The sequence below is a fragment of the Canis aureus genome, chromosome 1 (genome assembly GCF_053574225.1).
Source record: "Canis aureus isolate CA01 chromosome 1, VMU_Caureus_v.1.0, whole genome shotgun sequence".
In the NCBI taxonomy this organism is placed as follows: domain Eukaryota; kingdom Metazoa; phylum Chordata; class Mammalia; order Carnivora; family Canidae; genus Canis; species Canis aureus.
In genome coordinates, this window is record NC_135611.1 from 73,754,688 (window position 1) to 73,777,756 (window position 23,069).

The 23,069-nt window shown below is 41.3% G+C and overlaps 1 long non-coding RNA gene across 1 annotated transcript; it reads right to left on the bottom strand.

Annotated features, from left to right (window-relative positions):
- Nucleotides 1–8,493: 8,493 nt before the first annotated feature.
- On the bottom strand, nt 8,494–21,664 carry LOC144287967 (uncharacterized). The gene is made up of 4 exons (XR_013355913.1): nt 21,433–21,664; nt 13,211–13,348; nt 11,685–11,950; nt 8,494–8,626 (listed from the first exon to the last, which is right to left on the bottom strand). It is a non-coding gene; the product is annotated as an uncharacterized LOC144287967 (long non-coding RNA).
- Between the last annotated feature and the right edge of the window lie 1,405 nt (nt 21,665–23,069).

Consider the following 23,069-nt stretch of genomic DNA (forward strand, 5'->3'; position numbering starts at 1 on the left):
CTATAGACAAAACCATGTGATCTAAGGTACTTATTGCTGACAGCCACATGGATTTTTCCAGTGGATTCTCAAACCTTTCTTTTTCTTGTGGCACTGTTCCATTTGGATACATTTATTCCTGTGAGAGTAAAGGGTTGCAGTCATTCATTAAAGACCGTGAACCTCAGAGCATTGGGAAATAATGATTCTAACTTCTCTGCTTGAATTGGGATTCTCCAGAGCAGTGAACATAGAAGGAGATCAAAAAAGAATGGATGGCTATTTTTAAAAGATGGAGTTATGCATCTGTGGGTCTTGGCAGTTTACAAAACATCTGCACCACAAAAAGTTCCACAGATGCATCTTGAATATTTGAATTGAGTTACTTACGAAATGGCCAGTGCAAGAACAAGAAGACCTCCCTTTGTCTCCAGAAAGAAGGAAAAAATCTCCCGTAGGAAAGACACTGCCTTACATACCAGGACGTAGAGAGATGTCCCTATTGTCCAAGACAGGGATTCAAAACCAAGAATTCTGTATAATCAAGTCTTGTTACTTTTATTAATTTACTACCCCAGATCCAACCATTTTAGAATTCCTTACTAATGGTAGCTCCCAAACATAAAAAAAACATAATTGTCCTGTAAAATATCAAAGATTTATGCTTCTTTGTCTAAAATGTACAAAAGCTGCCTCCCTTGGTCATTTTTTCATCTCAATTTCATCACTGGGCCTCTGTGAGCATGTAATAAAAATTTGGGTTTTTTCCTCCTTTTTTTTTTAAGTAAATAAGCTAACAGCATAATACTTAACAAAGGAGTCCTCCAATTCCTGTATTTATATAAAAAAGAAGCAGAATTCTAAGTAAGAAAAGGGAAGAATTTTGTCTTTATTTTTTTTTAATTTTTTTTTTTTTTTTTAATTTTGTCTTTACCGATGTAGTCAGAGAGAAAAACCTCTGGCAGAGAAGGCACAAGTTTAACTCTGCAATAATAAGCTCATGTTGAGGATGCATGAAGATTTCAGATTTTCATTTAACAAGGACACATAAGCAAGGCAGGGTTGGCTTTGCTCTTGGAGTACTTAGAAAGTTTGAGCAGGAAAAATTAATGAATTACAAATTGCAATAAGTGCTATGAAAAGAACATAGTGAGTCATCATTAAAGGCCCATTGGAGGATGCTATATTTAAGCCAAGGCCGGGAGTGTGAAAATGGGAGCTTGGAGACCTTCCAAGTAGAAGAATAGCAGCACAGCTGGAGACCCAGAGGTAGGGAAAATTCAACACATTGAGAAAGTAAAAGGCTGATGTGGCTGAACCTGGAAGATCATGGCTGAGAGACGAAGTGAAGTAGGAGGCAGGCAGAGGCTGGATGATGAGGACTCTCTGGCCACAGTGAGGATTTGGGACTTTACTCCAATGCAACTCAAGAGGTCATAACTGGTAATGATGATATGATCTGGTTTACATAATTAGATGATTCTGGATGCTCTGTGGAGAATGAGTTGAGGGGGTATAGTGAAGAAAGAAAATAATTCAGGAATATTTAGAATAGTCTACAGAAACTATTGGGATAGTCTATGAAAGCAATAATAGCAGCCCAGGTGAGGTTAGTGACATGGAGTTGGAGGAGGTAGATCAGTTGGACAACTGAAAGTCTTGTTTTGGACACACTAATTTGGCTATATCTGCAAGATAACCAAGTATATACAAGATATCCTCCTCACTTCTAGTGAGTAGGCAGTTAGATACATGAGTCTGGAGTTTACAAAATGAATTTGGAAGTCATAGGCATAATTTACATATCTGGAATGAATAAGTTCACCTGGTGTGAGACACAGAGTGAGAAGAGGAGCCAGGACTGAGCATCAGGAAATGCCAGCATGTCCATGCTAAGTAGTTGATATGTAGCCAGCAGAGGAAATAGCTTTAAGTATTTTCACCCTAGCTCTATCCCTAAGAAGTCTGCATCCTTGAGCAAAGAGACTAAGTCCCTTACCTTAATGTTTACTACTCTATGGTTTTACCAAAAGGCATTTTTCCAACCCTGCAATCTGAGGAATGTTAGTTCAGGACTGATGTGAAAGAGCTCTGCTAGAATGACACCCACCTTCTCAACCCTGCCGACAAAATGGTGGGCTAAGTAAATGATGGACCTGAAATCCCCATGGATAGAGTCCTCAGATTTTATCAAAGAATACTTCAAATGATGAGAATAATCAGTGATGGATATTTGTCAACCTACAGGTTAAATTCAAGTGTGTTTTGAGTGAAGAAGTAACAGGGAAAAGATTTAGAGAGCTAGAGAAATTCTGCAACCAAGGAGACCTTTTCATGAAGGAAAGGGGATTTTTTTTTCTGCCTTTTGCCAAAATAAAAGTGGGAGGGAATTTCTGACTCATTGAATCACCTAAAGTAAGTACTCCTCAAGTCAACAGGAGAAGACCTATCTCAGTAGCTTTCTTTTTTCTTTTTAATTTGATATACAACCACTGAGATTTCTAAGATTTTATTTATTTAAGAGAGAGAGCACATGTGAGCAGAGGACGGGGCAGAGGAAAAGGGAGAGGGAATCTCAAACAGACTCCCCACTGAGCATGGAACCCGACATAGGGCTCAATCTCACAACCCTGAGATCACGACCTGAGGAGAAACCAAGAGTCAGACATTCAACCAACTGAGCCACCCTGCCACCCCTCTGTGGCCTTCTCTTAAGAAGAGCTTCCAGGAAATGAATGTCTAAATGAATGTCAGAAAGTTCATCGTAGAGTACATTGAATTACCTGTGCGTTCTAGGTCCTGGGTTACTCTCTCCTACAGGCTATATAGCTTGGGAAGCTGTAAGTAGGAAACAAATAATAGAATTAGTAGGATTTTTTAAAGGAATTGCATTTATAGTTAGAGTATCAGTTTGCACATGATGTGTAACAAGCCACCTGAAAACTTAGTGGCTTAAAAGATCAAATATTTTGTAATGTAAGTGCTGCCAGTTGCCTTTTTTGATTATAATGTAGGTGCCTGACATTAAGCTTTTGATTGCCAAGCCATCCTCTTCAAAGACAGCTATCTCCAATAAACACACCACCAGCCACAAGTCTAGATAAAAAGCCAGGCCACCCCACCCTTGTGTTAGAGATCTCTGGTTGACTTATACAATTGACCATTTGACCACTTTTTACTTTCCCATGCTCTCATTCTTGCTCTTATGTTTTAAATTCACCAGCAAAGAGTGAACCCAGGAAACCCTAGATGTTCCTATCCTTAAGCCCAATTAAAGCAGAACCTCAGGCCCATGCTTTCTCTCTCTGCCTACCCACAACCTCACTGTGTGGCCCCAGACAGGCCATATACTGTCCACGACCCCATGTGTAATAAACCTTGGATGTGTTTTTTTTGGTTTTTTGCTTTTCAAAATTCCACAATGGTTGCTCCTGAGGAGTCTCTTGCAATCATGATAAGAACCAGAAGGGCCAGTCTGGCTACAGCACTGGCTCTGAAAGGGGGAATTTCTTTGGGAACTCACCACAGGCCCAGGTGAGTGCCCCACCCCCACCGCCACAGCATTTCTAGCCCATAGCATCACTATCGATAGACTGAGACCAGGACAAAACACATTTGTAATTCTTCACAATTCTATGGGTGGGCTGAGCAGCTCTGGTCTGGGCTGGCGTAGATGACTCTTGACAGCACTGGAGGGGTTTCATATCACCTAGCAGGCTAGCCCAGGTCCTTTTGAGCTGCAAGGGTTGCAGAACTCCAAGAGACCAGCCCCCAGTGTGTGAGCACTTTTCAAACCTCTGCTTAAATCACGTATTGATTGTGCTTGCAATTAATTGTCCTATTGGCTGAAGCAACTCGTTCAAGCAAGTTCTGATTAATCTGGGATGGGACTAGCCAAGGGTATGGACACAGCAAAACACGAATAAATCAGGGGTCATTATTTCAACAGTCTACCACATATATGCCCTGTCTGATGCTATGGAGGAATCTGGAGTTGAAAAGGAACAATTTAGGAGCCTACCATGAGAACATGAGCACCTGAAAATATTTTATGATTGTCTAAAGAAAATTGAAAATCTCACCGTGGCCAAAAACACTCTGAACAAAGTTAAAAGGTAAATAAAAATTCAAGGAAGACATTTTATTTCCAAAATAAAAGATAAGCAAAAGCGTAAGGTGCTGGTACAACACAGTGAGGAGAATATATGTATCCCTTAGAGGGTTGTTACCTTTGCATTGACTGAGCAGTTTGCGAGTCCAGTGACCTGGGGAGCAGTGCATTGAGAGAGGAAAAGCGTCCATTGGTGACAGCTCAATCTACCACTACTCTCTCCCATGACCTACGTTGTGGATTCTATATCCTGTCCTTCCTTCATTCTTGCTTATTTTCGGAGCCTCATTTTTCAGCCTTCCTGTCAGTTATATGAGCCACCTGATACCCTAAAAAAAAATCAATTCTCCATCTGCTTAACTTGTTTCTATTATTTGCAACTCAGGACTTCAACTGAGGCCCACCCTAATAGAAAAATGTGCAAATGTAAATAGACAAGTCACAGAAGGCAAAATACAAAGTAATCAATGAGGACATCACCTGTATTGCAGAACACAATGCTGCTGGTGTCTATATGGAACACACCAGAAAGTTTAAAATGATTAACAATCTTTACAGTGGGGAGGGTGCAGAAAACAGATACTTTCTAGCAATGTTTCTGAGAATATATGCTATGTAATTTTTGCAGCAGGAAATTTGACATTATGTATCAAAACATAACATTTCAAGTTCAGCAATTCCACTCCTTGGACTGTCACCTCCCCTGGGTGGCTCAGCGGTTTAGCGCCTGCCTTTGGCCCAGGGCGCGATCCTGGAGACCCGGGATCGAGTCCCACGTCGGGCTCCTGGCATGGAGCCTGCTTCTACCTCCTCCTGTGTCTCTGCCTCTCTCTCTCTCTCTATGTCTATCATAAATAAATAAATAAATCTTTAAAAAAAAAAAAGAAAAGAAAATTCTGTGAAAAGACATTTGCATCCAGAGGACCACGACACTAATATGTATCATAGCTCAAAATGGAAACACTGAAGCTACGGTTCCATAAAACAATACACTGTCCCTTAAAAGCTAATGCAGGTTTGCACAATTTGGCAGGAGATCTGAAGACCACTGGCACAAGCTGAAAAGCAGAGCACAGAACCTCAGGACTGGAGGGACTCCATTTACGTACACAGAGACATGGATATGCTTATTAATCCATTTATTACTTCCTTGACAAACATTTATGTAGTACGTACTCCAAGACAACTACTCTTTTATGTACTCTCCAAATACTAATTCATTTCTTATCATTACAGCCCCATGATAGAGGTCCTTATAATTATCTCTATTTTACAGACAAGAGCACTGAGGCAAGTGACAGGACCACGATCACAGACTGATGAGCAGTAGAACTAGGATTCAAATCCAGGAAACCTGGATCCGTGTCCTGAGCATTACACTATGGGCCTTTCAAGATAGAAACCAAAAAATTTAATAGGAGATCTCTCTCTCTTTAGTTGGGTTGGAGGTTTTCTCTTTCTTTGTTATATTTTCCTCTATTTATTGATCTATCTGTTCTTTTGTCTATTTATGTGTTTCTCATGTTGTTTTACAGATCATATTTATTACTTACCTAATGAGAAAGACCGTCCAGTAGGTCTGCCTACACGCTGAGTGATCCAAGGGCCAGGCCATTCCTTTACTCCCATCTGCATGCCATGCATCCGCTCAGTGGTGAATGCAGCACCGAGCACGGATGCTTCCTAAACTGAAAATGGAAACAGCAAGTTGGCCCAAAATCGCTGCACCTTGAATGTGCAGAGAACATTCTTGGGAAGAGGAACAGGCATCCCGAGAATCTGAATATAAAAAAAAAAGAAGAGGGGACTTCCTGTGAATCTGGGAGGACTACCAACCAGAGGTGAAAGTGAATCATACATTCAAGGCTCTCACTGTAGGGTCAACAAGAAAGAGCAGAATCCAGGGAGAGAAGCAGTAGTCTGTTTTCTTCTTAAAGAACACACACATGCTTAGGTTTACTCTTCACTTTGGTTGTAGTTGTTAATGGGAACACTTATGATTGTCATGACAACGATGTTGGGATGTTGATGAAGTGGGCAACTTCAAAAGGTAATTTCTAATGTAGAACATTAAGTTCTTAAAAATATGTTTCTACATCTGTCAGTCATTGATCTTGCCTTTCACCCACTGGCAAAAATAATATGCAATGTTGAAAAATAAATTAGCCAACTGACAGGTTCCTGTGGCTGCCTTCTTTGGTTGCCAATGACAGAAAGACAGAAGGACATGGGGAGAGCCATGGCTGATAAGAGGCTTACAGGGAGGCTCATGGGATACATTTCTAGGAACAAACATAGAGGCGTGGCAGTAGGAGCCTGCTGAAATGCATCAGAAGGGATCCCTGGGTGGGTCAGTGGTTTGGCTCCTGCCTTCGGCCCAGGGCATTATCCTGGAGTCCCGGGATTGAATCCCACATCCAGCTCCCTGCATGGATGGAGCCTGCTTCTCCCTCTGCCTGTGTGTCTGCCTCTCTTTCTCTCTGTGTCTCTCATGAGTAAATAAGTAAAAATATTTATTTTTTTAATTTTTTTTTAGTAAAAATCTTAAAAAAAAAAAAAGAAATGCACCAGAAAGACATAAATTGCCTCTTGCTCTATATTTATATTTGGTAAAACAGATGGAAGAGACAAGATTACAAGGTCCAGGGTTGGCAATGTCTTCTGTGGAAAGAATGAAGGGGATATAATTCCTCTATTGTTCATGAGTATCCTTCTGTGGAAATGGGCTGGTGGACGTGTAGATGGTGGCTATAAGGCAGAAGAAGCAGGCTGTTCAAAAAACATTTTGAAACCCAACCATAGTAATGAATAACAGACCATGGCCCATGGGTAGAGAAGGGCCAATCTGCCATTAGACTTGTGTCTAATGTCCAGTCCCTCTTGGGTAAATGCAGAACTTCCAGACTTGGGTGTGTCTGCTTGCAATATGGTGAAACAGACCTGCCTGAATGCTGGTTGGTTCCCACACTGTCCCCGGTAGTGATTTGCTTATGTTCATGGTAAAACTAAACTGTTTTAAAAGAAAAAGCATGTTTGCTTCTTTTCAGTCACTTAAGGTAGTACTTCGGCTGATATTTTGTCATGGGTTTTATTGGTATGTGTTGGGGTCTCTTCATAGACCTGGCTGCTAGCAAGCAGGTGGTATCTGGTCCATAGGGAGTCAGCAAATAGCAACCCCTTCTCCCATCTCCACCAGGCCCTCTTCATGCAGGATTCCTTCTTCTATCCTATGCCTATCCTATTCCTTAGGGTCTTTTGTGTCCAATTTGCCAAGAGGCCACCGTCTCTCTCTCTCCCTCCTTCATTCTCTTGATGACAAGTACAGACTTTCATTACCAAAAAATTCATAATTTTTCTTACAAGTGTATAAAGAAAAAATTAAAGTATCCACATTTCCACCACCCAAAGGTGATGACTATCTTGGTTTAGATCCTTCTAGATTTTTCTCTATGCATACTGACTTATATGTGTTTTATCTATTTTTCTTCACTTCTCAATCCCCTCTCTCTTCTCACTAACCCTGTGCCTAAAGCCTGTAAGGGCCTTGGCAACTCAAGGGCAACTCAAGACAGAAGAGGACATCAAGTCATTTAGCATACCAGACCCACAGCTGTGAGGAGGAGATCAGCCAGGAGGTGCAAAAGTTCCCTACTGTCTCACTGATGCTCCCCTAGAATGAGTCATGGGGAGGGCCACTTACCTCACCTCCTAGACCCCAGAAGGAACACTATAGCTGACAACCAGCATTCAGAGAAGAGAATAAAAATGAGAACTTACCAAGACAGTGAATCACAACTAACCCTAGTTGAGCCAGTTTATAGGCACTGCTCAGTGAGAACTACAACCTTGCTTTGTCCTACTCAATCTCCAGGATTATAGTAGGTCAGTACTATTGTTATTCCCATTTCACTGGTGAAAAAAAAAACTGAGATTTAGAAAGATCAAGTATAAAGGGGCCAAGAGGAAGGAAAAGCAAATGGAAGGCCAAAAGGTTCAAGTTTCTATATTTAAATTTTTGAGGCATATCCATACTGTTGTCCATGGTGACTGAATGAATTTACATTCCCACCAACAGATTAAAAATGGAAGTACCAAGTGATCCAGCTATCCCACTTCTGGGTATATATCCAAAGGAGATGAAAACAGATGTCAAAAAGACAGCTGTACTGCCATGTTCATTGCGACTTTATTCACAATAACCAAGAGGTGGCAACAATCTAGGTGCCCATCAATGGATGAATGGATAAAGATGTGGTGTACATATACAGTGCAATATCGTTTAGCCACAGGAAAGAAGGAAATCTTGCCACCTGCAAAACATGGATGAACTTTGAGAACATCACACTGAGACAAATCATATGGAGGAAGGCAGAGCCTGTATGATATCATTTATACTTACATGTGGAATATAGAAGAGCTGAATTCATCAAAACAGACATTAGAATTGTAGTTGCCAGGAGCTAGGGGTTGGAGAACTGGGGGGATGTTGTTTAGGGATACAAACTTGCAAGATGAAGATGAGTACATTTGGGAGATCTAATGCAAAGCAGAGTGATTATAGTCAACAATGCTGATTATATACTTCAAAGTTCCTAAAAGACTAGATTATAAATGTTCTCACCATTAAAAAAAAGCAAAGGTGATTATACAATTCTGCAGAGGAGAATCATATGGCAATTTATAAATGTGTCAAACTGACATCTTTGTATACCTTCAATTTCCACATTATATATCAATAATATCTCAATAAAAAAAGGAGTTCAGGTTTCCCTTCTCTTAGGAAAACGGGGGCCCTGCAATTCTAGAAGACCCCACCTCCTCCCTGTGTAGAAACTGAGGCCCAATTCAAAAGACTTAGAGAACAATTCTCTAATCCACATGCTCTTGTACAATTAAATCCTCCCAAGCTTAGGTCCCTTGCTGATACCTTGAACTAATAACCCACCATGTGGTTGTGAAGCCGAGTGAGATGGTACAAGTCAGCTGCTGCGTACACTGCCCCACAGCCAGGCAGCACTCAAGGAATGGGAGTTGTCCCTATTATTATCGTTTTGAGTATTATTATTGTTATTCCAAAACTGTCAATTATTTTTCTAAAATGTTTTAATAGATACAGAGTATGGCATTGGATCTGTGTACTTGATTTATTTGTCTAAACCCTTATCATGGGACATTAAGCTTGTTCACAGATCCTCTATCATTAACTCTGTTGATTACTTTAGGGAAAGTAAGCACAAATACAAAGATGGGGAAGGAACATAGCTTACTGCATCTTATGGAGTTTCTGGCTCTTTCTCAGGGTGAGGGTGAGGGCTGTATTTCAACGATAGAGAGGATACTCCAGGGCCTCTACCCAATCTGAAATCAATGCAAAGGGAGCCTGCACTCCAGGCAGCTCAAGAGGCCTTTCCAGAGCATTTGCAGGCTTGGGAGAGTCCAAATGGAGATGCCACATAAACACTTCAAAGTTATAAATCAAGCTGACAAATTACTCAGTATGTAATCTTCCATCCTCCTCCCTCCACTGTACTCCAGAGGCCAGGTTTCAATGCAGGTTTCTCAGATTCGTTAGTGTTCCATGCTAAAACTGGCAGTAGCCCTCTGCTCTCCAACTACTCCTCCTCTCTTGCCACCCCAGCTCCATTCCCCAGCCAGAGGACCTGAGTGGACTCCCCAGCCTGCACATCCAAAATCTGTCCATACCTAACATCACACAGCTGCCCCTGTGCCACCACCAAGCTTAGGGCCATGCACCCTGACCTGCCCTTGAGAGGACAGGCATAAGGAAGAATCACATCTAGGCTCTGGAAGAAGGTTCAAGGTCACTAGTATAGGGAACTCTGGAGTCTAAATAGGGGCACTCTGAAGGGAGTTCTAGAAATGCCACACTCCTGTCTAGATGGCGTTCTGAGAGGACACATCCCCTGAATCTCTTGATGTCTTCATCCTATGAGAAAAGCAAGGCTAGGGGAAGGCAAGAGTCCTAAAAAGCCAGGGGCTTAGGACAGAAACCTCTTGTCCAGGTCTTGGCAAGAGCAGAATTTCCTAGGGGAAGTCCTGTTTTCCAGCTGGTAAACTTATAGACTGCTATGTGAGGCATGTCAAGGTGCAGGAAGGAAGCTGGCAGACGAGACCATCAGGCCTTTATTTGATACCAGCCTCCAAAGCTTCCATCACCTTCCCAGCCTCAAAGCCAGGGCGAAGTATGCTTCTCAATCACTGCTCTTTTTAATAATAATATTTGATATTTAGTTAAGTATTTAAAATATATTAGGCCTGCACTGTCCAATATGGTAACTACCAGCCACCCAGGACATGGGTGGTTGACTTAAGATACACTGTATCTTTAAAAAAAAAAAAATCTTTAAAAAAAAAAAAATTCTTTAAAAAAAAAAAAAAAAAAAAAAAGGGATCCCTGGGTGGCGCAGTGGTTTGGCGCCTGCCTTTGGCCCAGGGCGCGATCCTGGAGACCCGGGATCGAATCCCACGTCGGGCTCCTGGTGCATGGAGCCTGCTTCTCCCTCTGCCTGTGTCTCTGCCTCTCTCTCTCTCTCCTCTGTGACTATCATGAATAAATAAATAAAATCTTTAAAAAAAAAAAAAAAGATACACTGTAAGCATAAAATACATATCAGATTCTCAAGACTTTATTTAAAAAAAAAAGGAAAATACCTTATTAATAAATTTTATACTGATTATATGTTAGAATGCTATAGTTTTATAAAGTTAAATAAAATGTTATTAAAATTAATTTCTTCTTCTTTTTTTTTTACATGTTTTAAATGTGGCTACTAAAAAAAAATTTGTACCTTTGTGGCTTACAGATTTCCCTTAGGAACAACAGTGATTGGGTTCTAGAGACCTTTCAGAAAATCATGTTATGATTGGGGATCTTCTTCACTCTACTGGCTTCCAACCTGTTCCATCCCAAAAGGCTGATCTGAACTGTCTATACCGACTGGTCCCCTGGTTGTTTTGGCTTCTGGATGGGTTCACCCAATGGGGAGAGATGGGGAAGGGGATGTGGACTCCCTTGGCTCCCTGCCCAGGTAACACAACCTGGTAGTGGTCTCTCTGCTGCAGGGGCCTGGCTGGTGGCCCTCCCCACTAAGCTCTCTGTCTTCAAGGCTTTTTCTATTTATTTTTTTTAAGATTTTATTTATTTATTCATGAGAGACACAGAGAGAGAGGCAGAGACACAAGCAGAAGTAGGCTCCCTGCAGGGAGTCCAATGTGAGACTTGATCCCAGGACCCGAAGATCACACCCTGAGCAAAAGGTAGGTGCTCAACCACTGAGCCACCCAGGTGCACCTGTCTCCAAGTTTTGGTAACCACTCTCACCGTGGCACCTAAGGCTTCTCATTGCAATTCTCCAGGCTGCTGCACTATCCTTTGTGATTTCTCTATAGCCTGTCCGCATCTTTGTAAACAATCCCCTTACTAAACCCTCCCAGATTATCCAATTTGAATGTGCCATGTATTTCCTCATACAAGATTCTTTTGTGGACTGCTCCAAGAAACCAAATACCATGTAACACATTGTCCCATAGGAAAACTCATTCCAAGGAGCAAGTCAGCTTGCCAGGAACTTACCCACTCCTAATGCTGCCCCAACAGGAAGAGGGGCTCTCACCCTCTTGTGTTGAGTAGGTGGGGATGAACTGCCTCAAACTCCCAGTCCAAGGCTCCAACAGTTCCAGGGCACCAGATGGGAAGGCTCCAAAGTGTCCAGCACAAGTACCAGGAATCATGCATGGTTAAGGGAAGCAGCTGGATCCCTTCAGTTATCATATTCATTCACCAGGACTGAGCTCAACGAAGGGTTTAAAAGGCAGGGTTGGCTTGAGCAATATGCATGCCTATGTGCATAAAAATAATAATGCATTCATCATGTACTTATTGAGTGACTTAGGGCACCAGGCATTGTACTTAGAGGACATTATGTCCATATCACTTTAATCCTCAAGACAATCAAGAAATATTTACACGTTTCCTGGTTGATATATATAGATACATGTATTGCTTCATATGTGATATACACATATATAAAATATCAAGCAATCAGCAATCAAACTTTGAGCTTAAAGGTACAACTAGGTCACAGCTCAGCTCTGTCCACAAACTGAAATCCAGAGTTCAGTGGCTTACTTGTGAAGGTATATCAGAAAGCTGTGGTGGAAAATGGTGGCTCTCATGCCAGATTCTCAGGCTCTCCATCTGACCGATGGGCTAGCCCTCTTCAGGGCATGAGCCATTTGATATTTTCTAGTTGAGAATTAAGCACAGCTGCAAGAGCACTAAAAGATACATGTATGTCCATGAAGAAACAGTCCAAGCAATGAACTCATCACATTAACAAATAAAACAAATCTGTTCTAAAAAGGAACAGAACCCACGGGATTCTGTTGTGCCCACTCTGGGAAGAGCGACACTGACAAAGGTACCTTTGAGAGTCTCTGTGACAAAGAATGCCATTTTTGGCAGGCTGGAGAAAGCAAACCAAGATGGCCCCAGGACAACAGACACATTTATGAAGGAGAAGAATGGGCAAAGCAAATGTGGCTGTCACAGTCTAATTTCAGCTGAGTCTGTAGGGAAAGGGTAGTTTCACTGGTCTCAGATGGGTCACGAGGATGTCACAGGCCTTCAGGAGGGGCCATGGATGGACAAGCTTCAGGATCTGGCCGTTGTCTCTCCCTTCAGACTCTATTGTCCATTTCACATCCCCTGTCAAGTCTTAGGAGACCTGAGGGGATTTCTCTTGCCCCCATGCCTGATCTCGTATCTCTCTCATAAATGAATGGTAAGCTCTCTGGAAGGGAGAAACCACCTTTTTGTCCTGTCTTCTAACTGGCCCCCTCATTCAACACCAAACACTGATCAACACCGTGTTCTCCTGAGCTCTGATGCTCTGAATGTGTCAGAAAGAGTGAAGCCCTGAAATGTGATCCCCCCTTGGGCTCTCTTCCCTGGTCTCATGGTTTGTGCAATGGTGGTATTACCAGAACACTTGCGAATCCTGTTAGTGCTCCCTGGAGGCTCCCGCATTTGAGCCAAATAGTGACTCATGGATGATCAGTTTCATGGTGCTGAACCCGAATCCCATGACAGCATCATACCTCATCGGCTTTGACGTTCTCCTCTGTAACTGGATCTTTAACAGAATCAAGTTTCTCTTGTAGTCACTCTGAAGCAATATTGGCAGCACTGGGTGATTCGCCTATGAAGGCCATTAATTTATAATCTGGGTGTTTGTCCTGAAACCAAGAGATGAAACAGCCTTATGGATCGTGACATGCTGTAGTTAGAAATCCTAGGAAAGTCTGATTGTATACTCATTTCTTTTTACAATTGGATTCCTTTTACGAGCAAGAAATTGTCTGAACGCTTTCCACCCCTGTCATAAGTGTTATATATGTTTGATTTTATCTTACCTTTATGAGAAGAAATTAAATTAATATTTCAGAAGGAAGTTTATATGAGTTTTATGGATTCATTCTACAATTTTTTGGTTTTGAGTTCAATACTAGCCCAATAATACTGACATTAAGAGAAAACCAACAACAGGGTTGCCTGGGTGGCTCAGTAGTTGAGGTTGTCCCGAGGTCCTGGGATTGAGTCCCACTGGGATTGCTTCTCCCTCTGTCTTTGTCTCTGCCTCTCTGTCTGTCTGTCTGTCTCTCTCTCTCTCTCTTTCTCTGTGTCTCTCACAAATAAATGAAAACTTTAAAAGGAAAAGACAGACCAATCATAGAATTATAATCATTAGTATTTAGTATTTAAAAGTCCTTGTTCTAAGGACTGCACACCTAGTATCTTGATTAATCCTCACAATAATCTTATAAAAGAGGACACTATTATGCCATTTTATTAGTAAGGAAACTGGAACTTTAGGAGGCTGGGGTAAATGTTCGAGGTCACCTGGCTGATTGTGGTAAAGTCAGGATTCATGTCAGGTCTCTGATGTCAGAACCCTGTTGTTAACCTCTTAACAAAATTGGAGAGGGAAATGAGGTTTGATTTAAATTCCCCTTTTTTGGCTTATGTTTTTTCCCCATTTTTTATTTCTGCAATATTTTGAAGGCGGAGAAGCACAACTGACATCTCGAAGCAATATATTACTTGTTTTAGTCAGATGCAGTTGACCTCAGAAAAAAAAGGGTAAGTTTTTATTTGAAGCTTTATTTGTTAAATCATAGATTATCTCTGAAGAGAAAGATTATGATGCCAAAAAAGAAAAAAAGAAAGATAACACCTAATATTCAGCCCAACATAAGCAATGTTGAAATCTCTGGTATTACATAAGAGCTCCCACATAAGTGACATAAGTAAAAAGGTGGTGGTGGTAGTGGGGGGGGGGGGGTGTTTCTGTGTGTGTGTGTGTGTGTGTGTGAGAGAGAGAGAGAGAGAGAGAGAAAGGTAAAAGAGTAAGAGGAAGTAGCAAAGAAACAGAGGTACAGAAGTGTCATCATTTGTATTTTTGAGAGTTGAGTCTATAGAAGCTGATTGCCCATTCAGGCAAGTTCACAGTGACATAAGTGTGAGCTAGTGTTTAAATGATGGATGTGTGTGTGTGTGTGTGTGTGTGTGTGTGTTTGCATGATTTGGGGACGGAGTCAGATGAAATGGAATATCATTCTATTATGAGGAGGCTACTCTGAATCTCTCAGATTTCTTCTAGTTTACAATTTTCAGAAGGGTTGGAAGTCTTCCCCTGCCAGTTGGATGAACCTGGTCACGCATTTATTCATTAATGTAAAAGTTCATTCATTTATTCTTCCATTAAATATTTACTCATATTATCCACATTTGAGAGAGTCTGGGGGCACCTGGGTGGCTCAGTCAGTTAAGTGTCTGTCTTCGGCTTAGGTCATCATCACAGGGTCCTGGGGTCAAGCCCCATATTGGGCTTCCTGCTTCTCCCTCTCCTTCTGCCTGCTACTCCCCCTGCTTGTGCTCTCTCTCTCTCTCTCTCTGTGTCAAATAAATAAATAAAATCTTTTTTAAAAAGAGAGTCTGAAATTACATACCATGTAAGTTGTAACACAGCATATACATATATTTTCCCAATTTTGTAGGAAAAATAGTAATAAAATGCAATATAATATTCTATAATAGATTACATATCATATGATATTATATACCTTGCCAACAATATACATATATAGTATTTATTTTCATCTTACACACATGTATTAATAGTGAAATTATAAGTGATTTTAATTTTGTCTTTGTATTTTTTGGTTCTTCTAAATTTTCTACAATAAATATGTACTCCTTATATGCTTGGAAAATAGAACAAAATTTTTTAAGGACACAGCCTATAAGTAAATTGCCCTACTTCCTCATTTCCCAAATGGAAAGCCAAGTTGCCAAGTTGGATAGTATCCATGATGCTGAAGTTCAGTCTATGTTAACTTGTTCAAAACCTCTTTCTCCTCAAAATTCTGTATTTCCAGGATGCCTGGATGGCTCAGCAGTTGAGCATCAGCCTTCAGCTCAGGACATGGTCCTGGTCCCAGGATCAAGCCCCACATCGGGTTCCCCAGAGGGAGCCTGCTTCTCCCTCTGCCTGTGTCTCTGCCTCTCTGTGTGTGTATCTCTCATGAATAAATAAATAAAATATTCAAAAATTCCGTAGTTCCTCTTGGCAAACACCTTCAGAGCAAGTGGAGGAATGGACTCTGAGTTTCCCTACACACACACTCTCTCTCATACTGGAGCATAGGAAAGGTATTACACTGAGTGACTCAGTTTGACAGCTATGACTTCCCAGTGCCCACTGTGGAAATGTGGCCTCTGAGAATGAGAGCAGCCTGCTCTGTCCACACCACTCATGCACCACTACTCACATGACATAAATGAGCGAAGCCTGCCTTGCTGAACACTGAGGATACAGCAGACTAAGTCAATGTCACCCAGCGCATATAATCCTTCCCTTGAAAAAGAAACTCTGCTCAGAATCCTAAACCACAGGCGATCGGTGTTGGTTTCCAGAGGATTTGGGCCACCAGAGAGTACTGGAATGAAGGAAAGGGTGAAGAGGTTATTACTAACTGGGCAGTGTATTTTCTAAAGCTGCACAAAAAGCTTTCTAAAGCTGGACAAAAATCTCTCCAGGTGGTCATGGATGTCACAGAGGCAGGGCTGACTCTTCCGGGTGGGGTGAGTCAACTGGTGTATGTCCAGAATGTGCCAAGACAGCTGCCATCCTAAGTGCAGGACAGCATAGAGAACCATGTGCCAGCTGCTAGGACTAGCAGGGTGTCCCTCAGCTGCACAATTAGCACTATTAGGTTGGTTCCTTTTGTTAAAACTGTTGGGAAATTTACTAATCTTTTAATAATCTTTAATAAGCTTTCGGTATGTTGCAAGTATCAAAAAAACAACACGTGTCCACTCAGGCCAACGTGTGAGCCGAGGTCCAAAGGATACACAACTATAAGGAATGATCTTAGCCTCTCCAAGAACTTAGCAGAAGTAAGACTAAAGAACACAAAAGGATCCAAAAATACTATGAGAGAGTATCTAAATAAATATATATGTAATGAGTGAATTTGCCCCCACAACCCTTGAGTATAAGAGATATACCAATCTCTTAGATGTCCAGAGCAAATAAATCTGGTTCTAGGTTCCTACCTATGTGACTAGCAGAACATCTGATGTCTGTACTTGTGGGCTTTCTCCTCTCCTCCATCACACGAGAGGAGAATCCCTCATTATATTGGCCCTTAGTCTATGGGAGACTAGCTTCTCTCACTTCTTCTGCTTATAATCCTGCTACTGAGCAGTCCAACCATTATCATGAGTCAGTCATAAGCACACACTGGATAAGCAGAAAAAATACAACAGTTTTTGAGATGTAGACTTCAGCCTCAGACTGGGCAATGGAAGATTCTCCCTTTCTCCTTCCAAGGCTTCAGTGCTGGAGATCAGTCCCCAGGCAGCCACTAGACATTCCCTCGGAGGCCATGACCCCTCCAGGGCTATGTGGGCTGGGCATAGGTCTTTGATATGCCTACCCAAAGTGAAACAAGGCAAAAAATATCTCAGTAGATTGTACCCAGATGTTTATGAATATGCAGTAACCGGATGACAGTACCTTGCAAAGCACAAGGTCTTACTTAAGAAGACAAGTGATTTCCCCACTCACTGCCAGACCAAACTGAGGAGAATTGATGATAGCTTTTTCCAAAGTCACTCTAAACTACCCTAGTCATATCACACGCTTGGCTGGAAAGCCCAGACTGGCCAGGACTACACCCCAGAAGGAGCTTTGAACCTCCCCTTGGCTAATGGGAAATGCCTCTGGGTCAGCAAGACCTTGTTGAGGGCCAGAGTGTACATTTGCAGGTTGTAGCCATTCTCTCTCTCTCTCTCTCACTCTCTCTCGATCTCATGCATGCTCTCTCTTTACTTCAATAATCTTTCTTCATTGGATCTTTCTTCTAAAGACAGGAATGGCATCCCATTGTGCTTTCAGGCCATCCCAAAACCCTCCAATGCTTTGCTCTCTGGGATTCTTTTCTTCCAAGTCCTTGGTTGCTTGTATTCCTTTATCCAAGCCATGATCTCTCTGGCAGATCTTCTGCATCCATCCTCCCAGGAAATAGGACCGTGGTGGTGAGTCTAGCTTCAGATAGACCTGGTACTGAGAGCAATTCTACTTCTAATACTTACTAGCTGTCAGACAGTGGACAATTTCTTAACCTCTTAGGGGCTACTTCCTGAACTATACAATGCTAATTCTTTCCTCTAATGTGGTTGTGAGCACTGAAAGAGGCACTGGATGAGATTCTCATATGTTTCCCCTCCCTAACTGAGCAAAGGGATATTACAGGAAATGCTCCCTTATGTCTGGGTGCAGGGTTATGACAAGGGAATTTACTGCATCTTACACATTCTTATTACAAACTGTTGGGACAGAGAAAAGCTATATTGGGGGAAACTATTTGACTTTCCTCTCCCCTCACAGCTTCTTCTCAGGCAAGCTCAGCATTTTTTAAATATAGTTTTTTGATGATACTTTGCTAGTTACTTCATATTTGTAGGTTTCAAGATTCAGTCTTTCGGACGTTACCACCACTTGCAAGAAATGGTTTAGCAATGTGTGTAGTCTCCTGCCATCACTTAGGGGTAAGTGGTTAGTTTTCCTGAAATACATGGGCCAACATAGGGTTCTTCCTCACAGATGAGACAACTCAGTAACTCCTACTTCTGGGCAAAGAGAGAAGTCTTTAAGGATATCATACCATTGGATAATTCCATTCAGTTCAGTCTAGTGTTGTGTAGGGAAATCATTTGTCTCCTATCTCTGGGCAAAGAAAAGTCTTCAAGGATATCATATCTTCCTCTGTCCCTTTGAAAGGAGAATAAGTAGAAAACTTCTGCAAAGTAGGGCTGGTGACCTCAGTTACTGAGTCTAATGACAGAGATGCTGCACAGGTGTCTGGTTGATTTCACAGGGCCGCAAAGGCTTTGCAGCTCCTCCCATTGAAGGTGGCATCTGTTTCCCTACCTTTCCAATATGGGCTGTCATGTGACATTGTAGAATTCATATTGTATGAAATCTGGAGCCTTGGTACAAAGAGACATTGTAGCTTCGGTTCTTGCCATTTTGGAATGGTACCTTGAGGCTGCCACGTCAGGAAGCTAGCCTAGCCTCTTGGAGGGTGAGAGATCACATTTTAGAGAACCCAGGTACTCAGGTCAAGAGCCTGTATCACCCACCAGTCATGTGAGTGAGATCATGTTGGACCCTCTGGCCCACCTGACCCCTAGATGAATATAGCTGCTCAAGTGACCTTGCAATAAACCATCAAAGGAACTGTTTGCCAACCACAGTAGCTTGAAAAATAATATCTTATTACTATCTTAAACCACTAAGTTTGTGGGTGGTTTGTGCATAAGAAAGGCCAACAGAAAGTATCCAAGAAGAGTATTTTCCATAAGAATCCAATTCTTCAACCTCAATCCCCACGTATTAAGAATAAAGGCAAAGCAAGTTTCAGGTATAAGTAGATGAGGCCTCTGTCCACAGAATGGGATTTGGAGTCACAAATAAAACCTGCCCCTAATTAATAGGACTAACCTGCCCTCATACCTTAGCTGGCAACTCTCAAATCTTTTAAGTTCAGCATTGTGTTTCTTAAGAAAGTTCCTGTTGAAATACAAATATGTCAACAACAATTATTATACTAAAGTGACAAGAACAGTGTGCAGTCTATTAGGGAAGAAATATGTAAGCTATTTGTACCTTTGTCAGGGAACTGAAAGAGCAATGGAAATTTGCAGAAAAGGAAAGTATTTGTGACTGGGAAAACTGGGAATGATTCATAGAAAAATGATATTTGATCAAAGATGTTTAAGGACAGGTAAGATTTAGAAGGACAGAGATAACCCATATAGGGTGTCTATCCAAAGAAAATGAAATTTGGATCTCAAAGACATATCTGCACCCCTGTATCCACTGCAGCCTTATTCAAAATAGCCAAGATATGGAAACAGCCTAAGGGTCAATCAGTGAATGAATGGATAAAGAAAATGTGGTGTACATATATAGTGGAATACTATTTAGCCATGAAAAAGGAGATCCTGCCATTTACAACATGGATGGACCCTTGAGCCATTATGCTAGGTGAGATAAGTCAGACAGAGAAAGACAAATACCGTGTGCTAGCACTTGTATGTTCAGCTAAAAAAGCTGAACTCATGGCAACAGAGAGGAGAGTAGTGATTGTCAGGGGCTGCGTGGGGGAATGAGGAGATGTTGGTCAAAACATGCAAATTTTCAGTTATAAGATGATTAAGTTCTGGGATCCAATGTACAGCATGGTGACTGGAGTTAATTAACCATATGGCATTGTATATTTGGAAGTTGCTAAAAGAGGACATCTTAAATATGCGCACCACAAAAAAAGAAATAGTAATTAACTGAAGCAATGGAGGTGTTCGTTAACTCTATAGTGGTAATCATTTCACAATATGTTGAGTGCATCAATCAACATGGTGTACACCTTAAATTACACAATACTATAGGTCAATTACATCTCAATAAATCAAGAAAAAAGAGATAAACCATGTGAGCTTATAAATTAAATATATAAATTAAACATATATGCAATAATGTGAATATGTATGCAATTTTATATATAATTATATTTTTATATAATCATGTATAATATATTGTATGCATTAATAATATATGATATATTATGTACAAATATGTAGCATATATTATATATACATATATTATACATACATGTATCAAGTGTATAATAATATATGTTCATGTAATTATATGCATATACTGTTATAAGAGTGTGTGCATATAATAGTGTCTATAATTACATACATGTGAACATATTTTTTTAAGATTTTATTTATTTAATTTTTTTTTTAAATTTTTTTTTATTTATTTATGATAGTCACAGAGAGAGAGAGGCAGAGACATAGGCCGAGGGAGAAGCAGGCTCCATGCACCGGGAGCCCGACGTGGGACTCGATCCCGGGTCTCCAGGATCGCGCCCTGGGCCAAAGGCAGGCGCCAAACCGCTGCGCCACCCAGGGATCCCAGATTTTATTTATTTATTCATGAGAGACACAGAGAGAGAGGCAGAGACACAGGCAGAGGGAGAAGCAGGCTCCACGTAGGGAGCCCAATGCTGGACTTGATCCCGGATCCCAGGATCATGCCCTGAGCCAAAGGCAGATGCTCAACCTCTGAGCCACCCAGGCGTCCCAATATATGAACATATTGGTAATATGACATACTATATACATATATGTAATATATTATATATGCATATATAACATATATGCATGCATATATAACAATGTAACTAATATACATGTATGTAATATATTACATATAATAATATGACACATCACATACATATATGTAGTATAGCATGTTATGTGCATGTTATATATTGCATATATTATATGATATAACATATATGTGATATAACACATTGCATGCATATGTGTAATATATTAAATATATTATAATGATATATGACATTTATGTACATATATGTAATATATTACATATAATAATATGACACATCACATACATATATGTAGTATAGCATGTTATGTGCATGTTATATATTGCATATATTATATGATATAACATATATGTGATATAACACATTGCATGCATATGTGTAATATATTAAATATATTATAATGATATATGACATTTATGTACATATATGTAATATATTACATATACATGCATATGTGTGCATACATACATAACATAACGTATGCGTGAATAATATATAATTATATGCATTTGCTGTGGCAGATAAGTGTGTGTGTGTGTGTGTACACTTACACACAGCAATGGCCAGAGATAAGGCGTCTTAGACAATTTCACTGACAGGGAGAGACGAGCGTTGGTTGCCTCGGAGGAGGCAGGCCCGCTGCGGAGCCCAGAGAGCAGGGCAAGAGGCGCGGGAGGAAGGCGCGGGGCAGGAGCAGGTGGCGTGGGAAGGAGGGCCGCGTAGAAGCCGCCGCGCCGCACAAGCCGAGCCTGGGCCCGGGCAAGCCCTCAATCCGCCGCCGTGTCCCGAGGCTCGCGGGAGGCGGCAGGAGCTCCTCAGAGCGCACGCGCAGCTGCCCGGCCCGCCCCCGGCCCGCCCCGGCCCGCCCCGGCCCGCCAGGCCCGCCCACGAGCTGCTCCGCTGCCTCTGGTTTTCCCTGCGCCTGGCGCTCCCCAGGTCTGCTGCCCGCCGGTGCTGGCTGTTAGGGCGCTGTCGTCTCGTCCTCTGCACCCGCTCACCACAACATAAAGAAGCAGCTGGGCTATTTCCCCTAATTCAGATGCTGTCTAGATGAGGAAATACACACACGTAGTTGGCAAAACTAGAGTGGCCAGTTTTTATTTGTGAGAAAATTCTGAAGCTTTTTATCTCATACCAGCCCTCCCACAACTAAGGGTCGCTTTAAGGCAAATGGTTCTGAACTAGAGATGACCTTGCCTCCCCACCCTGGGGACATTTGGTAACCTTCATTGACAATTGTATTGTCACAACTGGAAGGATGCTATGCTGTCTACTAGGTAGAGGCCAGCGATGCTAAACATCCTACAATGCACGGGACAGCCCCACAACTAAGGATGAGGTTTTAAACAAACTCGTCCCATATGTATTTTTTTAAGTAATAAACTTCATTTTTGGGAGCAGTTTTAGATTTACATAAAAGCCACAAAGATAGTATGGGGGGTCCCATATGTCCCATCCTCAGTTTCCCTCTGATTAACAGCCTTCATTAGTATGGTACATTTATTATGATTAATGAATTAATATTTGTACATTACTATTAACTCAAGTCCAAACTCAATTCAGATTTCCTTCATTTTCACTTTGTGTCCTTTTCCTGTTTTATGATGGCATCCACTATAGCATATTCATTTAGTTACGTCTCCTTGTTATTCCTCAATTCCCCCTGGCTGTGACAGTTTCCCAGACTTTTCTGTTTTGATGACCTTGACAGAGGAGTGCTGCTCAGGAGTGCTTTGTCCAATGTTTCTCAGTTGGGATTTGTCTGATGCTTCCTTCATGACTAGTCTGGGGTCATGGAATTTTGGAAGAAAGACCATAGAATAAAGCACCATTTCATCATATTATATCAAACACTATCAACCCGATTGCCTGACTATTGATGTTGACCTTGATCACCTACCTGGTGGAGGTAGAGATTTTCAAGTTTCTCCATTGTAAAGATTTCCCCCCACTGCCTCCCCTTTCCATACTATCCCCTTGGAAGGAAATCACCACCTGCAGCCCCACACTTAAGAAGTGAGAAATTATGCTCCTCCTCCTGGATTATCTGCATAAATTACTTGGAATGCTTCAGTACATGAAATTTATCTCTTCTTATTTTTTTCTCAATCATTTATTATATCAGTTTGGACTCATGGATATTTATTTTTTGTTCTGGATTATAATGCTATATTATTTTTTTAATGTT